Source organism: Symphalangus syndactylus, chromosome 7 (genome assembly GCF_028878055.3).
Source record: "Symphalangus syndactylus isolate Jambi chromosome 7, NHGRI_mSymSyn1-v2.1_pri, whole genome shotgun sequence".
Taxonomy (NCBI): domain Eukaryota; kingdom Metazoa; phylum Chordata; class Mammalia; order Primates; family Hylobatidae; genus Symphalangus; species Symphalangus syndactylus.
Genome location: NC_072429.2, coordinates 122,110,167 through 122,129,678, shown reverse-complemented (window position 1 = coordinate 122,129,678; position 19,512 = coordinate 122,110,167). Strand labels below are relative to the sequence as shown.

The 19,512-nt window shown below is 43.8% G+C and overlaps 1 protein-coding gene and 2 non-coding genes across 3 annotated transcripts in view; 2 read left to right on the top strand and 1 right to left on the bottom strand.

Moving 5' to 3' along the window:
• The first annotated feature begins 715 nt into the window (after positions 1 to 715).
• The window catches only part of ZHX1 (zinc fingers and homeoboxes 1), a 29,489-nt gene continuing 10,692 nt past the window's right edge, over positions 716 to 19,512 (top strand). Inside the window, exons 1-2 of the mRNA XM_055287169.2 lie at positions 716 to 1,073; positions 7,875 to 7,988. The gene's annotated coding sequence lies outside the window, so the exon portion shown is untranslated. The remainder of the gene's footprint in view (positions 1,074 to 7,874; positions 7,989 to 19,512) is intronic.
• Positions 8,513 to 8,616, top strand: LOC129487101 (small nucleolar RNA U13). Its single transcript, XR_008659223.1, has one exon. It is a non-coding gene; the product is annotated as a small nucleolar RNA U13 (small nucleolar RNA).
• On the bottom strand, positions 12,307 to 12,413 carry LOC129487038 (U6 spliceosomal RNA). Its single transcript, XR_008659175.1, has one exon. It is a non-coding gene; the product is annotated as a U6 spliceosomal RNA (small nuclear RNA).

Below are 19,512 nucleotides of genomic sequence, written 5' to 3'. Positions count from 1 at the left end.
AGTGGGGAGGGGCGGCGACGCCGGGCAGTGTTCCCGAAACCCCGGGCCCCTCGCTGGCCCCGCTGCGGGGCTGGTTCCCTGAAAGCCGACGGGATGTGAAGCCCTCGACTCGGAAAGAAGCCTCCGGAAGAGCAAGTGGCTGTTCGCAGGGAGGAGGGCGGCTGAGGGGCAGAGGGCAGCTCCGCCTTGCCCGGCGGTTCCGAGTGCGGCTGAACTAACTTTTGGTGTCAGCGGGTGGAGCTGCGGCCCGCGGAGGAGCGGGGTCGGAAGCGAGGAGAGGTGGAGCTGCCGCTGACAAGGGGCGCGGCGACTTCTGTCAGGGCGCGGGGCTCCCGGCCGGACTCGCAGTGGCTCCCCGAGGGGCGGGGCTTCCGCCCAAAGGGGCGGGGCCTGGGTCGTGTCTCCCCAGGGGATGGGCGTGTGATGACAAGGGGCGTTTCAGTAGAAGCCAGCATGCTTACCTCTCACGATCCAGCAGTGACATTAGGAAGGCGGAGCGCAAGGAAGGCGGGGCTGCCTTCTGTGCTGACCCGAGAGAAGACCAGGCTTCAGTCGACAGCAGGGGGAGCGGTCGCCGGCAAAGGGCGGGGCCATTTCGAGCCCTGGGAAGGCGGGGCTTCTCCTGACAGGGGGCGGGGCTTCCGCAGCCTGGGGCGGGGCTTCTGTTGACAGGGGGGCGGGGCGGCTCCCTACCTCCCGCGGTGCGCCAATCCCCGGACTAGGGGCCGGGGTCGGACCCCAGTGGAGTAGCAGGGTCTGGGCGTGGAGAGCTCGGCGTCGCACGGGGTGGGGGCGCGCGGAGGACGCGCGCGCGGGAGGGCCCCGCCTTGGCCGGCTCTCTCCCTTCCCCCTTCGCCCCCGGACGGCCGCTGGGGCGCGCGCCTCTCCTCGCACCCCCACCCTGAGTCCCCACGCTCCGCGGGGACACCGAGCTGCTGAGGCCCCTTTGCGGGCCCGCCGAGCGGTTCCGGGTTTAGGGTTCACAGGTCAGAGTTGACTCCCTGAAAAGTGCAGCCGGTTTGAAATGCAAGATGGCGGCGGCGTGGCGCTGAGAGGCGCGGCGGCCCCTGCAGGTAGTGGCGCGAGCCGGCTCCGCGACCAGCGGGCCCGGAGACTCTGGGCTGCGGGTGGGAACCGGAGCGCAGAGTCCGCGGCCGGCACGGGAAAGGCGAGTAGCGCGGGGCCCGGCGGGAGGAGGGCAGCCTCACAGCAGAGACCCCTGGGGCTGAGCCCGCTCGCGCCGGCGGGTGGCGGGGTGTACCCGGCGTGGGGCGTCCGAGGGGGAGGGACGGGGCCTGCCTCGCGGCTGGGCAGTCGCCGCAGAGGGACAGACAGACAGACCTACAGCCTCCCTTGCTCTTTTTGGGTGTCTCCGCCACCGAAAGAGCTTGGGGGCGGGGGGCTCTCTGGAGGGAAAATCTCAGCCCCCTACCTTGGTGAGGACCGAGCAACTTAGGATTGTTGAGGGGAGTGAAGACTGCGTATTCCCAGCGGAGGGCGCCGCCGGAGGGAGCACCCCAGTAATGTTGGGAGTCCTAGAGGAGGTCAGGAGCGCTGTCCTCCGGGGGCGTGTGGCTGCCTCGTGGGGACCCAGTCTCTCAGAGTAAGGAGAGATTCTCTTGCTGGAGCTGAGCGCACTGACTGAGGTTGGAGCCCCAGCAAACCCTTCGGGAGAAGTCTTTGCCTCCAGTTCAAGGAAGGCTGTGCGCACCCGTTTCGGGGCCAGGCCATGTCCCAACTTTGGGAAAGACTAGGAGTTGAGTCCATAAGAACCATATTATGATTGCGAGGAAGCCCTGGGATTTAGGGAGAAGTTAATTAAAGAGGATGGTAGGGGCGTGGGGGTGTGGGGGCTGACCCATGGGAATCCTCCAAGCCTTAGGGCCCACAGTGAACAATCTACTAATTCCTCAAGGGGAATAAAAAGCCGGGAAGGAGAGGTGTGAGAGGAACAAGGTCTAAGGGCAGGAAAGAAGAGCCCTGGCAGATGCCCTTTCCTTATATATTTACACCAAAGTTGGAGGTAAAGGGACTTGGCAATTCTTTGTTTTAGTACCTTTCCTGTCCTCTCTCCTCCGTGGGTAACTGTAAGGAAAGAGCATAGCCCCTGAGAAGGAAAAGATTCCATTTGATAACCTTAACTTAGGTTGGTGAAGGATCCAGCAGCTGGGAAGGCGTCAATGAGAGACAGCAGGCTGGGGGAATTAGAACAGAGACTAGGGATGAGAAAAGAGGAATACAGGGAAGATATCAGACAGAGCAGGAATTCCACAGCCCTTTTCTGTCAACTCAGCCTAGCTATGAGAAAAAAAAAAAAAATGCGAAGAGCTAATATTTGAGAGAAAAATGTAAAGGCTGAGAGAGAAGTCGTGATGTGATTAGGTTGGGATTCCATGTAACTTAAGCAATTCTCTTGGAGGTTAATGTGATAGCAGAAAAAGGAAAATCACAAAATTGGAAAATATGCAGCGGTTCACGGTTAGAGAGGAAGAAGTTTCCCCCCAGGAACAGTGAATATTTGGTTTGGGGTGTGTGTGTGTGTGTTGTATGTATACATATATAAGAGCACTTTAGATTTGCTGGTATTGGTCATTGTTTCTCAGTCTTTGTCTGAAAGCTTTAATTTGTGTTATATGGTGCTACATTAATTATCTTTGTTTCTGAAAAAGTCATTTGTTTTTATGTCGAGAGCGAAGGTGAGCAGGAGTTGGTTTTAACAGGGAAACTGGCCCTAGTATACCCATCGATTATTTTAATTTCTAAAGTAGCCATTCTGACTCCTGATTTTAAGCAAAAGAAATGTGAGTGCTGCCAATGACAATAATGCGGTAACAGGACATAAAAGAAAAAGGGTTTTCATGAATATTTTTTTCCTTTTAGTTTTTCTCTCCTTTCCGAAAGCATTTTAGGGCTAAGCAGACTAATTTTATACAAAGTAAAATGTATAATCGTGGACCTTTTCGATATAAAATGATAACATTTCAGTTATCAATGAATCTTTTTTGTTGAAGTACCTCTTCAGATGCCTTGACAATCAGGATTAAAATGAGAAAGAGTAATACTTGGGTAACTGATGACAGTGATGATTCATAGAGATTTCTTGAACCATTCTTGTATTTTCGAAAGAGCTTTAACGTCTTCAATGGAAATGTTTTAAAGATACAGTTCAAGTATAAACTAGTTTAGAACTTTACATTTGGAACATTTTATGCATGTGTGCTGTTCTTTGGTTTCGGCAATGTTCATGTAGCTCTAGTTTTATATTCAATTCTGAACAGATTAGGCTGGGTGAACCAGAGAGGCATTAATGCCAGATGGTTTGAAAATATGCTAAAGCCGAAAACATAAATGTGCCTGTGCTAGTGAACACTCATTAGTAGATTTCTTTCCTTTATAGCTAAGCTTATTATTTCACTGGATTTGGGGGGCAGTTCATGCATGATGTAGCAATTATTTCACCTTTAATGATAATTGTAAGTTTTTTTTCAATAATTGGGGACAAAGTTTTACAGTTATTAGCGAAATTAATAGCATAGGAGAGGTGGTTCATTTTGAAGATTTTTCTCCCTTTTGTATTATATTTTAAGATGGAAAGGTTATATTATGATGTATTATATTTCTTTATTATGCTAATTAAGCATAAAATGTGATATTTGAGACTTAGTTTGCTGTAAATTATAACTTAATACTTAAATGAAAATGCTTTTAAAATTATTAAAATGATCACAAATGTAGCTGAGGAAATAGCCATTTTTTTTTGTGTTGCAGCATTGTGGATTTGGGCCTAAAAGACTTTACTTAAATTAACAGTGTTGAAAGTTCAGCACCTAGTTTTTAATCTAATATCATAGTCAATGCAATTATTCAGAGAGATTTTTGGAATTATCTATTGTACTGTTCATGGTGCTAGCCAGTAATACACATTTTTTAAACCATTGTAAATATTTATTTATGTTGTGATAAGCACATTTACTGTTAAGACTAAATTTTTTGAACTTAAAATCCTTTTAAATAATCCTACATATTTTCAAAAGTAAGTTGTATTTCTGTTTTTAAAACTGATACTATGTTTAGAATAAGAGCCAATGTTTCTATACTATTACTGATGAATTTTATTGTATCCTTGTTGCTCTGATACATTTATAGTCATGAATAACCAGATTTGCATGACCGAAGTTGCTGACTTAGATTATTAATCAGAATATACATTTGAGTTTACATTTTGGAGATCTGCATTTTATACAGGATATTCTTAAAGTAAATATTAATATGTAAATTTTTATGTAGTTGCCAGGTTTTGATTTGAAAAGATACTTAATCTTGGCATTTTATACAATCAGTTTCCAATTTAAGAGGTAAGACCGTATACCTTTGGTCTAAACAAATGTGATGATATACTTTGTAAAATAAGTATATAGGAGCAGTTTAAGAATTATGTTTATTCAAGGGAGCCAATTGAATACATTTTTTTTTTTTTTGAGACAGGGTCTCATTCTGTGGCCCAGGCTGGAGTGCAGTGGCATGATCATGGCTCACTGCACCCTCAAACTCCTGTGCTCAAGTGATCCTCTCTCCTCAGCCTCTCGAGTAGCTAGAACTACAGTCATGTGTCACCCATGCCCGGCTAATTTTTAATTTTTTTTTGTAGAGAGAGGGTCTTGCTGTGTTGCCCCAGCTGGTCTCAAACTCCTGGTCTCAAGCAATCCTTCTGCATTGGCCTCCCAAAATGCTGGGATTACAGGCGTGAGCCACTGCACTTAGCCAAATAAATTATTTTTAATGCAAGATTTTAATTTTCAGTCTTAGTTTTAGATTTTTAAAAAATAATATTATCAGAATTTATCTTAACAAAATTAAAATATTGAAGTCATAGCCATATCATATATTATTGTAAATAAAATAATTCTTTCATTAAATTTTGATGATTTCCTATTTCTCAAGACTTCTGACTTCCTTTTTCCCCTTCTTAACAGTCTTTTCCTTTTTTGTTTTTTAGTGAGAAATGAAAGAAGATAGGAGGTTCTGATATTTCTAAGCACTAAACTAATAATTATGTTTTTCTTCTATCCTAAGTTTATTCTCTTACCATCAAATATTCTTAAAAAGAAGTTTGTTAAAACTTTGCTAGATATGGGCCATACCTGGGAGTGGGAGGACCATGAGAACAATTTCTCCTTGTTACTATGATAAAATTACTTATATCAAATGTTTGCTAGTTCTATGAAATACCCCTTAAATATGTCATACAGTAATGATTCATTTTGAAGCTAAGGTCAGAAAAAGTTTGTGGGGGAGAGGTTAAATTTGATTGATTAATATCGGCCTTTTGAAGCCAACTTGTTCCAGCATGATTTAATATGCTCAGAGGTATGAAATGGCAAATAAATTTTGTTGGTTGGTTGTTACCCAGATTCTTAAAGTATTTTATCACTTGTCAACAGTTAGCAAATTTTAAACAAAGATTTCTTTGCTAACATTCATTGTGTTCTAAGTACCAAGAAATATTCCAGAAACTTTACACGTGTTACCTATTTCAATCCTCACAACAACCATATTAAGTAAGTAGTATCCTATTAATATTACCAGTCCCATTTATAGATGACGGGGCCGAGGCACAGATAGGCTAAGCCATTTTTCTAAAGTCACACAGCTAGTAAATGGCAGTGCTGGATTTGAACCCGGTCTGTTCCAAATTCCAAGCTCTCAGTCTTTTTTTGCAATCCATCTACTACCAGAACAGCTTGTTCTGTTTTATTATATAATGTACATAGCTGAGATGAGCTCTTTAATTTTTGGAATTCACTCATACTAAATTAAGAAAAATACTTTGAATTAGATAGAAATGTTCTAAAGTAATCCCAGTATCAGGAACTTAAATAACATCAGGCAACTAGGATTTTCATTCAAAAGCACTGATGAGCTCATTTTTGCTCCTCTTGTATCCTGGTGCCTTTGCATGTCTTGGCAGCTCTTCTCAAGAGACTCATTCGGTAAAATATCTTGCAATTACTGTGTGATTTTAAGAATGGATTGAAATAGGTTACCAGTTTCCTAAAGTATTAATAATTCATTTTGGAAAATAACCTTCCCTCTTTGGCAGCTGTTTCCTATCTTCTCTTCTAGTCCACATCCTGTAGATTGATGGCTAATGAGTGGCGGAACAAGGAGATACCAGGAAATGAAACTGTAGAGTCCCAGGCTACAGAGATAACAAGATGCTTCACTGGGCCTACCAGGAAAATGCTCTTTTGCTTTTCATGAAAATAGTGTACTTATTCAGCCTAAGTTTTAACTTAACCTAGAGGTATTTTACTAAAGGACTGGTGTATTTACATTATTTCTTGATGTGAGAAGTTTCTTCATAAACTTGTAGGTAATAGTGGCAGGAATCAAAAAATAAGGTTAATTGGGAAAATACTCTTCCTTAATATTTATTCATTATAGTTTACAGAGAATAGTGCTTAAAGAATACAACAGAAGGCCGGTTAGGGATCGTGCCTATAATCCCAGCACTGTGGGAGGCCAAGGTGGGCAGATCACTTGAGCTCAGGAGATCAACACCATCCTGGCCAACATGGTGAAACCCTGTCTCTACTAAAAATACAAAAATTAGTTGGGCGTGGTGGCACGTGCCTGTAATCCCAGCTACTCAGGAGGCTGAGGCAGGAGAATCCCTTGAACCAGGGAGTCGGAGGTTGCAGTGATTCGAGATTGTGCCACTGCACTCCAGCCTGGTGACACAGCGAGACTCCATCTCAAAAAAAAAAAAAGAATACAAACAAAATGCTTTAACCCTTCAAAAGTGTTATTTATGACTGTTCTAGTAAAAGAAGCAATTGTAGCTTTATTAAACTTTTCTGATTGGTTTAACTGCTCTAGGTTATATACAACATATTTCGACAGTAATTGAATTTTCAGAGAATTATTTTCTATTTATTTGATTGCATGATATTAATGCTTCACAGTGCACTGATTGTAAAGCCATTTGGTAGTAGCTTTCAGGCAAAAACGACATGGCTAGACACCAGTCATTCTGTTAGATAACCCCATGTTTGCAGATCAAGTACTACTAGTTTGTTTAACTTGTTTTGGCTTGTGTTTTCAGCATTAATAATCCTCTCCATTCTGATTAACATAATAAATTAGGATACAAATATCACTAGGTTTATGTGCTAACACAAACATATACAACTACTCCCATTTCTTAGTTTAACTAAATTGTCTTCATAACCTTTGTTTGTTTATTTATTTATTTATTTTGAGTCAGAGTTTCACTCTTGTTGCCCAGACTGGGGTGCAATGGCGCGATCTCGGCTCACTGCAACCTCTGCCTCCCCAGTTCAAGTGATTCTCCTGCCTCAGCTTCCCGAGTAGCTGGGATTACAGGCATGTGCCACCATGCCCAGCTGATTTTGTATTTTTAGTAGAGACTGGGTTTCTCCTTGTTGGTCAAGCTGGTCTCAAACTCCCAACCTCAGGTGGTCTGCTCACCTTGGCCTCCCAAAGTGCTGGGATTACAGACGTGAGCCACCGCGCCCGGCCCGTATACTCATTTTAAAGAACTCCCAATTTCTACATCTCAATTTTCACACTAGAGACGGCATATATTCACATTTTGAAATTTTATTGAAAATGGTCTAATAGTTATTTGGATGTTCTATATAATATAAATAGAATTTTTTAGTGTGTAGTTTTTGTGTTTCCTACCAATATTAGGATTTGTATTTAAATGGTTCTTTTAAAGTTTTGATGAGGGAATAAACTTTTTTTTTCAAAATTACATTTATTTATTAAAAGCTAAGGCATTAAATTGTAAAAATTTCCTGACTAAGGCTAAATTATATCTAGAATAATAAAATACGACTTTTTTGTAGGAGAAGACAGACAGCTGCTTTGGACCTATTGGTCATGATGGCCTGAGCTAAACATCTAACTAGAAGGGATACCCTTCCATTTCAAAGAACAGAATGCTAAGGAAGCTGTGGCAAGTATGTGTTTCATTGTTTTGGTATGGTAAAACTCAGATACTGAATGTACTCACTTTAGATCCCATGATACTATATTTGGCTAAAGTTTTTAAATGCTTTCCTTAAAAAGCAGCAGACATATGCTTAACACTTTTTTTTTAATATACTTTCAAATTTTAAGAGCTATAACTATAGGACTGCTTTAATTTCAAAGGAGACGGCATCACACTTCATAATAAATCTTGTATATTTATAATTGATTTTAAAATTAGTATTTGATGAAATCTGCTGTGTCAGGCACTATACCAAGTGCTGTGATAACAGAGGTAAACAAGACAAAATGTACCTTTGGTATGGGGACATTGATCTAGAAATTTTGCTATGCTTTTGCCTATATCCAGAAAAATGCTTCAGGATGTACAAGAACAAATTCTGAAACTATATTTTCAAAATGTAGGCTACTAATAATAGTTAATTATAAGAGTCAAGATATTAATTACTCTTACTTATATTAACCATACCAAAACTTAAATATTTGAATATTGATCCTTTTGTAGTTCATAAGTGTGATGATTGGGTTTTCATGCTCATGTGTGAAATGTGCCTTTCTCAAACCTTGTTATGACACTGGCACATTACCTGTGTGACGTAAAAAAATATATATATATTTGAATATATTTGTACATAATTGCTTTTATATTTTATCTGATTAATTAATTGGTTTTTATAAGAGGCATTTATCCAATTGTTATTTTAGATGATTCCAGAAAATACTGGGAAAGATTTGGTAAACATTAATGTGGTAGTTTTCATCTTTAAAAAATGGATAACAGAGTTCTTATAAGTTGATATTACCAATACTGATTACTATTATCTTTCAAAGTATTTTGAAAAATCAAATCATTATATCCTCAATGAAGTGGGTAACAGTTACCTTACCTTTATAAATAGGGAAGATAATGACTAGATGAATGGTTTTTCAGTCTTCAAAGATAATCTCAGTTGGAACTGAGAATGGCATTCTTGTGTTAGACTGGCTGTAAAAGACTTAACACACCTTGAGAAAAGTAGGGAAAAATTGTTTTCGGCAGAAAATTACTTTTTGATCACATTCACAAACTCTTCACAAGATAAAAGATTTCATGATACTGCTAGTTTATATATCACTTTCAATGTATTACGTACCTACCGACCTACTTGCCAGCTGTGGGGAGAAAACTAGGATGTTAGTGCCCTAGGGAGAGACCTTTCAAAAAGACATTTCACTCCTCGAATCTGTGGTCAGAGCTCGCCAGAAAAAAATCTGTCCGGTTTGGATTCTTCTTTTAATCTTTAGTGTCATTAAGGTCTGCTTTCTCAGATGGAAAAAAACAGGTAGAGAGGATAGGGTTTCTTACCCTTCAGCCTTAATTAGCATTAGCAAAGGTATCCTCTGACATTTGATTATCTTTGACCACAATTTCTTAGATGCTTTCACTTTTATTATTTTTATTCCTGTTTGTATATTCACTTTAATACTTGATTTTCTATTGTCTTGAGACTATTTTTTACAGTTTTCTTGAGACTTATCTCTCAGGTAGTGATTCTAGGTTACCAGCAATCTTTAAAAACATTTGCTGTGGATACAAATTTGTGTTGTCAAATTCCTAATTTAATTTTTTAAGAACTTGACGTTTCTAAATATTTTAACATTTTATTTTTATTTTTACATTTTAACTTGGAAAATACCTTAATTATGTAAAAGTCACCTTTATTTTTTTAACACGGTGGATACCTTTTGTTTTAATCTGACCTCATTCTTTGTTCGTACTGTTTAGGCATTACATGATTTTTGTGGATTTGTAACTTTTAGTTTAATACAAACGTGTTAAAGTATTTTCAGCTGGCTAAACAGAACTCTTGACTCAGGGAAGTGAAACTAAATAGAACACAGAGTCCCAAACATTCTCGGTATATATGCAAATGCAGATTCCAAGGGATTCTCAGTGTGTATATTTTTGCTACTTAAGAACAGTTTTATTTTTGATGCTACATCAAAATTAACATGATCCCTAAAAACTATAGTATCTTCTAAATGTTCTTTTTTTTTTTTTTGAGACAGAGTTTTGCTCTTGTCACCCAGGCTGGAGTGCAATGGCACAATCTCGGCTTATTGCAACCTTCTTCTCCCAGGTTCTAGCAATTCTCCTGCCTCAACCTCCCGAGTAGCTGGAATTATAAGGGCACGCCACGACGCCGGGCTAATTTTTGTATTTTTAGTAGAGACAGTGTTTCACCATGTTGGCGAGGCTGGTCTCAAACTCCTGACCTCAGGTGATCCACCTGCCTTGGCCTCCCAAAGTGCTGGGATTACATGCGTGAGCCACCTCACTCAGCCCTAAATGCTCTTATTTGACCCAAATTGGTATAAAAAACGAAGTTTGTGGCCAGGCACAGTGGGTCACTCCTGTAATCCCAGCACTTTGGGAGGCCGAGGAGGGTGGATTACGATGTCAGGAGTTCAAGACCAGCCTGGACAAGATGGTGAAACCCCGTCTCTACTAAAAAAATACAAAAATTAGCCAGGCGTGGTGGCGGGCACCTGTAATCCCAACTACTTGGGAGGCTGAGGCAGAGAATTGCTTGAACCTGGGAGGCGGAGGTTGCAGTGAGCCGAGATCGCCCTACTGTACTCCAGCCTGGGCGACAGAGTGAGACTCTGTCTCAAGAAAAAAAAGTTTGTTTTTATTCGCATAAAATCTTACCAAATAACATGCTTTTGTGGCTAACCAGGCCAACATATTATTATCTGTTAATCATTTAATTTGAAGTCCAAACAGCCAGAAAAACCAGAAGCTTGCAAATTCAGTGCAGTTGTAGCTCTGCTTAATTATAAAATATTTTAGACTTTTTTTTAGTAGTAGTAAGCATAGAATTTGAAATAATCCACTAACTTCTTATAGTGTATTACATTGAGGACTTATTTTTAATCTTTTTTAAAATGTAGTAGAACACGATTAAAGTATAGTTTTCTCATAAAACAGAGAAGTAATGATTCTAAGTGCAAATTTGCATTTGCTGTCTTTATAATAACTATACCCTTTTCTCCTGAATTTCACTGCCAAAATCATTCTTTGAATGTTTTATCTCCCTTGTTTTACTCTTAAGTAATTCACAAATTTAAATATACTCAATTCATATATAAAACTGATGTATTACAATGACATTTTAGATGTTAGTAAATGTTTATTGAATGTTCATTGCTGTACTTTAATAAATAGATTGTTTTAGATTCAAGGGCGTTTTAATATTCATGACTAAGGTAATTTTTATTAAGAATTTTACCATAGAAAGTAATCTGTAGTAAATCAAGCACAATTGTTTTTATAGCTCTTCTATAAATGAGTGTTTAATGAAGTAAAATGTATGTAATAATACATAGTATAGTTATATTTAAAGATTTTTTTTTTTTGAGATGGAGTCTCCCTCTGTCACCCAGGCTGGAGTGCAGTGGTGCGATCTCGGCTCACTGCAACCTCCGCCTCCTGGATTCAAGTGATTCTCCTGCCTCAGTCTCCCAAGTAGCTGGGATTACAGGCACCCATCACCACCCTCAGTGAATTTTTGTATTTTTTTAGTAGAGACAGGGTTTTACCATGTTGACCAGGTTGGTCTCGAACTCCTGACCTCAATTGATCTGCCCACTTTGGCCTCCCAAAGTGCTGGATTACGGATGTGAGCCACCATGCCTGGCCTAAAGATATTTTTTAGCAAACATTATTGGGGTCCTAATAAGTATTTTGTTGGGCCCTGGGAATGTAGTGGATAGCTAAATAGATATTCTTTCTGATCATAAAAGAAGAACTTGAATAAGAACTCTCAAACTTTTTAGATTGTGATAGAACACATTTTGCTTTCATTAAATGCTTTTCTGTAGAGAACTATTACTTGTAAAATTGTAAAAATTGTAATTGTTTTGATGAGTTCAGAATCATAGTTGACTGAAGGGTATCCTACCCTCAGGAGAAGATCCAGTATACAGATAGATCTACAGAAACTGGCTAGTCTAGATCTACACCCTGGAGATTGTGTTTGAGTGGTCTTGAGAGCTCTTAGAGCCAATCTGACTTCTCAGAGCTCCAAAAACTATACCTGAATGCTACATACTGAGGGATTCTTGCTTCCCTGGAAAATCCTTTTTTTTTTTTTTTTATTTTGATATTTCCTTCCTTCCTTCTTCCAAGCCTCCCTTCCCCTTCACTCCTCTCCCCTCCCCTCCCCTCCCCTTCTCTTCCTTCTCTTTCTTTCTTCCTTCTTACCTTCTGTCCTCTCTTCCTCCCTCCCTCCCTCCCTGCCTTCCTCTTCTTTTTTTTTTTAAACGAATTTGCATGTCATCCTTGCCCAAGGGCCATGCTAATCTTCTCCGCATGGTTTCAATTTTAGTATTTGTGCTGTGGAAGCCAGCACTGGAAAATCCTTTATGTAGCCGTGTTTTTTGCCTTAATAATCGAAAAGAAACTTTGTTTCCAGCTTGATCATAGAAATATTGGTCATAAATTGGCCATAGAAATATTTTAGTCTATTTGCAATTTTAGGGTCTTGAAACTGTTGTTTGTTGTACTTTATAATAAAGCAATGTGATAACAATATTAAAGAAAATTTGTAGGCTAGGCAGGGTAGCTCATGCCTGTAATCCCAACACAGGGGGGCAGAGGTGGGAGGATTACTTGAGCCCAAGAGTTCAAGACCAGCCTGGGCAACGTAACTGGACTCTGTTCTCCACAAAAAGGAAAAAAACAAAGCAAAAGAAAAAGAAAACTTGTGAATATCACACATAAAAATGTCACCCATAATCTCGTGAAATTTTCATTTTTTACATACCCTCATCTCATCTTTGTTCGCATGCATACATATTTCCTCACAGTTATTATAATTAATATGCAAATTTTCTGAGTTTTAAAAAATTTAATAGTAAATGAGTAGTTTTTCCATATTAATTACTCTTAAGATTATCATTTTTAATGGCAGTATAGCAATTAATTAATTTGATCAGTTTTCTAAAAACACTTCCCCTACTGAAAAGTTAACTTAAAGCAGTTTTGAAAAGTAATTACATTTACAGTGCTGGATGCATTTACAGCATACTTTTTTTATTGGCCGACTTAATTTTAATTGTGTTTTAATTGCAGAGTCACCTAGCTACTGAGTTGTGCAACTGACCTCTAACCTCTTTTTATAGGTAAATAGTGCAAGCTTCCCCAAATTGATTTTGAGCCCTATTTTTAGTTGACCTTCAGATAGAGGATGTGATGCCTTCAACTAATAGTGATTTCTATACAGCAATTTTCCTGTCTCAGTCCCATTGCACTTTAATGACAAAGGGAGATGAATAGGAATGACATCCTAGAAATTCTTATTCTGTATTTTTACTCCTACTTTTTCATCCAATTTTTGTGCATTTTCAGCTGATTAAGTTGCTAAAAAAAAAAGTGAGAAAACTTATAATATTAAAAAATGGTATTTTTTTCTGGAAAGAATTTTTCAGGGACTGAAAATAGCATCAATTAGGCACCTACTTTGTATCAAAGTAAGTGAAGGAAGCATTTTTACTTTCTCTGATGTGGATACTCCTATTTCTGTTTCCCCCAGGGAAGCCTTCTCTGCTTCTTTTCTAGAAGCCTCCTGCAGTGTACTCATATCTTTCTTACTGCACTGATCATAGTTATTCTAAGTAATTGTTTACTGCTTGCTTTCCTTGCTTCACTGCTAGTACCTGAAAAACCAGAGACTGCCTGTCCTGGTCACCATTGCATCATTACTGCTTAACACAGTGCCTTTCACGTGGTTGACATTCAACAAATAGTTGTTGAATAGAACTTGTTGAATTGAAGAATCTTGGTTTTATACATGAGAAAATTGAGGTTGAATTGAATAGCTTTTCCAGGCACCTAACTACTAATTGACAAAGGTGACTGCAAAACCTGTGGCTTTACCCTATCCACAGTGACTTCATGAATTAACTACTCTGGGCCTGGGATTCTTCTTCCATAAAAATGGAGCAGTTGTACTAAGATTAAGATCCTTGTTTCCTCCAAACTTATGACTTTATAATAATAATTCCGAGGATACCTTTGTTTGCCCTTTGGTCTATTTTTAGACTATACACATTATGCAGAATTGAGCTTTTGGACCAAATCTTGAAACTCTTTTGGGACTTCTCAGTCTCTTTTTAGAAATACGTTAAATAATACACTGGCCTTACTTTTGTTAGCAAAATCATGGGGGCCTGACAGTAGATTATAGCAAGCAAATAGTCTTTTTTTTGAGACAGAGTCTCTCTCTGTCACCCAGGCTGGAATGCAGTGGTGCGATCTTGGCTCACTGTATCCTCCACCTCCCGGATTCAAGTGATTCTCCTGCCTCAGCCTCCTGAGTAGCTGGGATTACAGGTGCCCACCACCATGCCCAGCTAATTTTTGTATTTTTAATAGAGATGGGGTTTCACCATGTTGGCCAGGCTGGTCTCGAACTCCTGACCTCAAGTGATGCGCCCCTCCTCAGCCTCCCAAAGTGCTGGGGTTAAAGGCATGAGCCACTGCACCTGTCCTCTCTCGATGAGTTTTCAAATTTCATGGCTGAGCAATGGCTCAATGAGAGGAGGATTTTTGGTGAAACTGATATATTGTCTTGATAGATATATGTATTTTTTTTTTTTTTTTGAGATGGAGTGTTGCTCTGTCGCCCAGGCTGCAGTGCAGTGGCTTGATCTCGGCTCACTGCAACCTCCACCTCCTGAGTTCAAGTGATTCTCCTGCCTCAGCCTCCCGAGTAGCAGAATTACAGGCGCACGCCACCACCCCGGCTAACTTTTATATTTTTAGTAGAGATGGGATTTCACTATGTTGGCCAGGCTGGTCTCAAACTCCCGACCTCAAGTGATCCATCCTCCTCAGCCTCCCAAAGTGCTGGGATTACAGGCGCACCCAGCCGATATGTTTAAGTTTTAAGCCAAAGGCTTTTAAACACATCTCAGAACCCCTGAAAGGTGGAAGTGGGGATTGTAAGATTCATGGAATTTGGTCAGAGAGTAGTTTTAGCCTCTGCCTCCTCCAACCAGATAGCTCTTTTTTTCTTTTTCTTTTTTTTTTTTATTTAAAAATTGAAGTAAAATCTTTTTTTTTTTATTAATTTTTTTTGCACACAAAAACAAACATTTTCTAAAAATACATACAAACAAAAAGATGCATATCAAACATATTAGGAAGGTTGCACATGGGAAGTCGGGGAATAGAAATGGGGGGTGGGAGTTAAAATAAATGAGAGAGGGACTTTATATGGATCAGTGATAATAACTCAATCCTCTATTTGACAAAGAAGAGGGAGAAGGAAGAGGAAGAAAAAGAAAGTGGGATAAAGGATCAGAAAGGGAGGAAAATAGAAAAAATTAGAGTATGACTCCAGGGTAGACCTGTTTTGTTGTCACTGAGTTGGTTGGTTGGTTTGTCTGTTGTATTTTTCATGTTTCGCCAAGTTGGCCAGACTGGTCTCGAACTCCTAGCCCGAAGTGATCAACCCGCCTCGCCCCCCAGAGTGCCGGGACCACAGGCGTGAGCCACCACGTCCAGCCCCCACATTGCTTCTGGCCTCCGTGGTAGACCTCCCAGACGGAGCGGCCGGGCAGAGGCGCTCCTCACTTCTTCCCAGACACGGGGCGGCCGGGCAGAGGCGCTCCTCACTTCCCAGACGGGGCGGCCAGGCAGAGACGCTCCTCACTTCTTCCCAGACGATGGGTGGCCGGGCAGAGGCGCTCCTCACTTCCCAGACGATGGGTGGTCGGGCAGAGGCGCTCCTCACTTCCCAGACGATGGGTGGCCGGGCAGAGGCGCTCCTCACCTCCCAGACGGGGCGGCCGGGCAGAGGCGCTCCTCACTTCTTCCCGGACGGGGCGCCCAGGCAGAGGTGCTCCTCACTTCTTCCCGGACGGGGAGGCCGGGCAGAGGCGCTCCTCACTTCCCAGACGGGGCGGCCAGGCAGAGGCGCTCCTCACTTCTTCCCAGACGGGGTGGCCGGGCAGAGGCACTCCTCACTTCCCAGACGGGGCGGCCGGGCAGAGGCGCTCCTCACTTCTTCCCGGACGGGGAAGCCGGGCAGAGGCGCTCCTCACTTCCCAGACGGGGCGGCCAGGCAGAGGCGCTCCTCACTTCTTCCCGGACGGGGTGGCCGGGCAGAGGCACTCCTCACTTCCCAGACGGGGCGGCCGGGCAGAGGCGCTCCTCACTTCTTCCCAGACGGGGCGGCCGGGCAGAGGCGCTCCTCACTTCTTCCCAGACGGGGCGGCCGGGCAGAGGCGCTCCTCACTTCTTCCCAGACGGGGCGGCCGAGCAGAGGCGCTCCTCACTTCTTCCCAGACGGGGTGGCCGGGCAGAGGCGCTCCTCACCTCCCAGACGATAGGTGGCCGGGCAGAGGTGCTCCTCACTTCCCAGACGATGGGTGGCCGGGCAGAGGCGCTCCTCACCTCCCAGATGGGGCGGCCGGGCAGAGGCGCTCCTCACTTCTTCCCGGACGGGGCGGCCGGGCAGAGGCGCTCCTCACTTCTTCCCGGACGGGGCGGCCGGGCAGAGGCGCTCCTCACTTCTTCCCGGACGGGGCGGCCGGGCAGAGGCGCTCCTCACTTCTTCCCGGACGGGGCGGCCGGGCAGAGGCGCTCCTCACTTCTTCCCGGACGGGGCGGCCGGGCAGAGGCGCTCCTCACTTCTATCCGGACGGGGCGGCCGGGCAGAGGCGCTCCTCACTTCCTCCCGGACGGGGCGGCCGGGCAGAGGCGCTCCTCACTTCCTCCCGGACGGGGCGGCCGGGCAGAGGCGCTCCTCACTTCCTCCCGGACGGGGCGGCCGGGCAGAGGCGCTCCTCACTTCCTCCCGGACGGGGCGGCCGGGCAGAGGCGCTCCTCACTTCCTCCCGGACGGGGCGGCCGGGCAGAGGCGCTCCTCACTTCCTCCCGGACGGGGCGGCCGGGCAGAGGCGCTCCTCACTTCCTCCCGGACGGGGCGGCTGGGCAGAGGCGCTCCTCACCTCCCAGACGATGGGTGGCCGGGCAGAGGCGCTCCTCACTTCCCAGACGATGGGTGGCCGGGCAGAGGCGCTCCTCACTTCCCAGACGGGGCGGCCGGGCAGAGGCGCTCCTCACTTCCTCCCGGATGGGGCGGCCGGGCAGAGGCGCTCCTCACCCCCCAGACGATAGGTGGCCGGGCAGAGGCGCTCCTCACCTCCCAGACGATGGGCGGCCGGGCAGAGGCGCTCCCCACTTCCCAGACGATGGGTGGCCGGGCAGAGGCGCTCCCCACTTCCCAGACGGGGTGGCCGGGCAGAGGCGCTCCTCACTTCCCAGACGATGGGTGGCCCGGCAGAGGCGCTCCTCACTTCCCAGACGATGGGTGGCCGGGCAGAGATGCTCCCCACCTCCCAGACGGGGCGGTGGCCGGGCAGGGGCTGCAATCCCAGCACCCTGGTAGGCCAAGGCAGGCGGCTGGGAGGCGGAGGCTGCCGCGAGGCCAGACCACGCCACCGCACTCCAGCCCGGGCAACACCGAGCACCGGGTGAGCGAGACTCCGTCTGCAGTCCCAGTACCTCGGGAGGCTGAGGCGGGCAGAGCACTCGGCGTCAGGAGCTGGCCACCAGCGTGGCCAACATGGCGAACGCGTGCCTGCAGCCAAAGGAGAAAAAGCAGGCAGCGGTGGCGCGCGCAGGCAGTCCCAGGCAGTCCGCGGCGCGGGCCGCAGCGAGCTGAGTAGATTGCAGCCCGGGCCACAGAGGGAAAGAAAGAGAGAGAGAGGGAGGGAGGGGCGAGCTCCTCTTTTTTTCTTTTCTTTCTATTTTTTGAGACAGAGCCTTGCTCTTTTTTTTTTTTTTTTTTTTTGAGACAGAGTCTCGGTCTGTTGCCCAGGCTGGAGTGCAGTGGCCCAATCTCGGCTCACTGCAAGCTCCGCCTCCCAGGTTCACGCCATTCTCCTGCCTCAGCCTCTCCGAGTAGTTGGGACTACAGGCGCCCGCCACCATGCCCGGCTAATTTTTTTGTGTTTTTAGTAGAGACGGGGTTTCACCATGGTCTCGATTTCCTGACCTCGTGATCCGCCCGCCTCGGCCTCCCAAAGTGCTGGGATTACAAGTGTGAGCCACCGTGCCCAGCCTAGAGACAGAGCCTTGCTCTGTCACCCAGGCTGGAGTGCAGTGGCTCGATCTCGGCTCACTGCAATCTCCACCTCCCAAGTTCAAGTGATTCTCCTGCTTCAGCCTCCCGAGTAGCTAGGATTACAGGCGCCGGCCACCACGCCTGGCTAACTTTTGTATTTTTAGTAGAGACAGGGTTTCAGTGTTGGCTAGGATGGTTGATCTCCTGACCTTGTGATCCACTGGCCTCGGCCTCCCAAAGTGCTGGGATTACAGGCGTGAGCCACTGCGCCCGGCCAATGGCTCCTCTTTTATCTGTTTTGACCTGGGATTTCTCATAGCGTTTTGTTTGAAGAAAGGGCTCCCCTGCTTAAAACAAAAAGTTTGAAAACCACCACTTTGAGGAAAAAGTTTCAGAAAGAAACCCTCTTGCCTTCCAACTATTATTACACCCCAATTAAATATAGTCTCTCTCAGATTCCAGGAAAGTAACAGTCACAAAATAGCTTACTCCTCTGCCTTTCAACAGTTCCCTTTACTGTTCAAAATACTAGTGCTGCTCATTTATTATTCTTCCACTTACTATTTTTTTAGAAACAGTATCTTACCACGTTGCCCAGTCTTGAACTCGTAGACTCAAAGAATCTTCCTGCCTTAGCTTCCTGAATAGCCGGATTACAGATGTGTAGCACCATGTCTGTACCACTTATTTAGAGCCATTTAAGGAATTCCCTGTTTCTAATGACAAAAAATGATCAAACATCTGTGTTGATACTTGAAAAAAAATAATGGCAACCCCTATATGATTAAAAGATAACATTGGCTTAGTTTATAACATTTGGTTAAGAAATAGTTGTAAATATCAGTGATTTCTTTGTAATATCTTAGAAATCAAGAGTGTTTTAAAGAAAAAAAGAATGACACCTTTGAGAGTAGGGATCTGGATTATTAATACCACTATTATTTTAAAACTGATGCTCTTTATTTGGCAATATGGGAAATTAGAGAACAAAGGACATTTAGTCCAATTTTCCTTCTGCTACTTGGATGTGTAGTCTGTATTTGAATAATTCCAGTGAGGAGGATTTTACCATCCTTCAAAGTCAGGGTATTCTCTCTTGGGACTGCTCTCTTTCCTAAAAATGTCTCTCCATTTACTGACTAGATGTATTGTCTCATAGGGACCTGGTTTTGCTTTATAATTTTTGAAACAAACCCTCTTCTCCATTCAACTAGGATGCCAGTAAATTAAAAATAGCTCTAATTTGTGGTGGAGAATAAATGAAATCACTTACCCATTTTATTCATTCTCATTTGGATTAGACTTCAGAAACACAAACTTTACTTTAGCATAAAACTTTTTATAGGCCGGGCGAAGTGGCTCACTCCTGTAATCC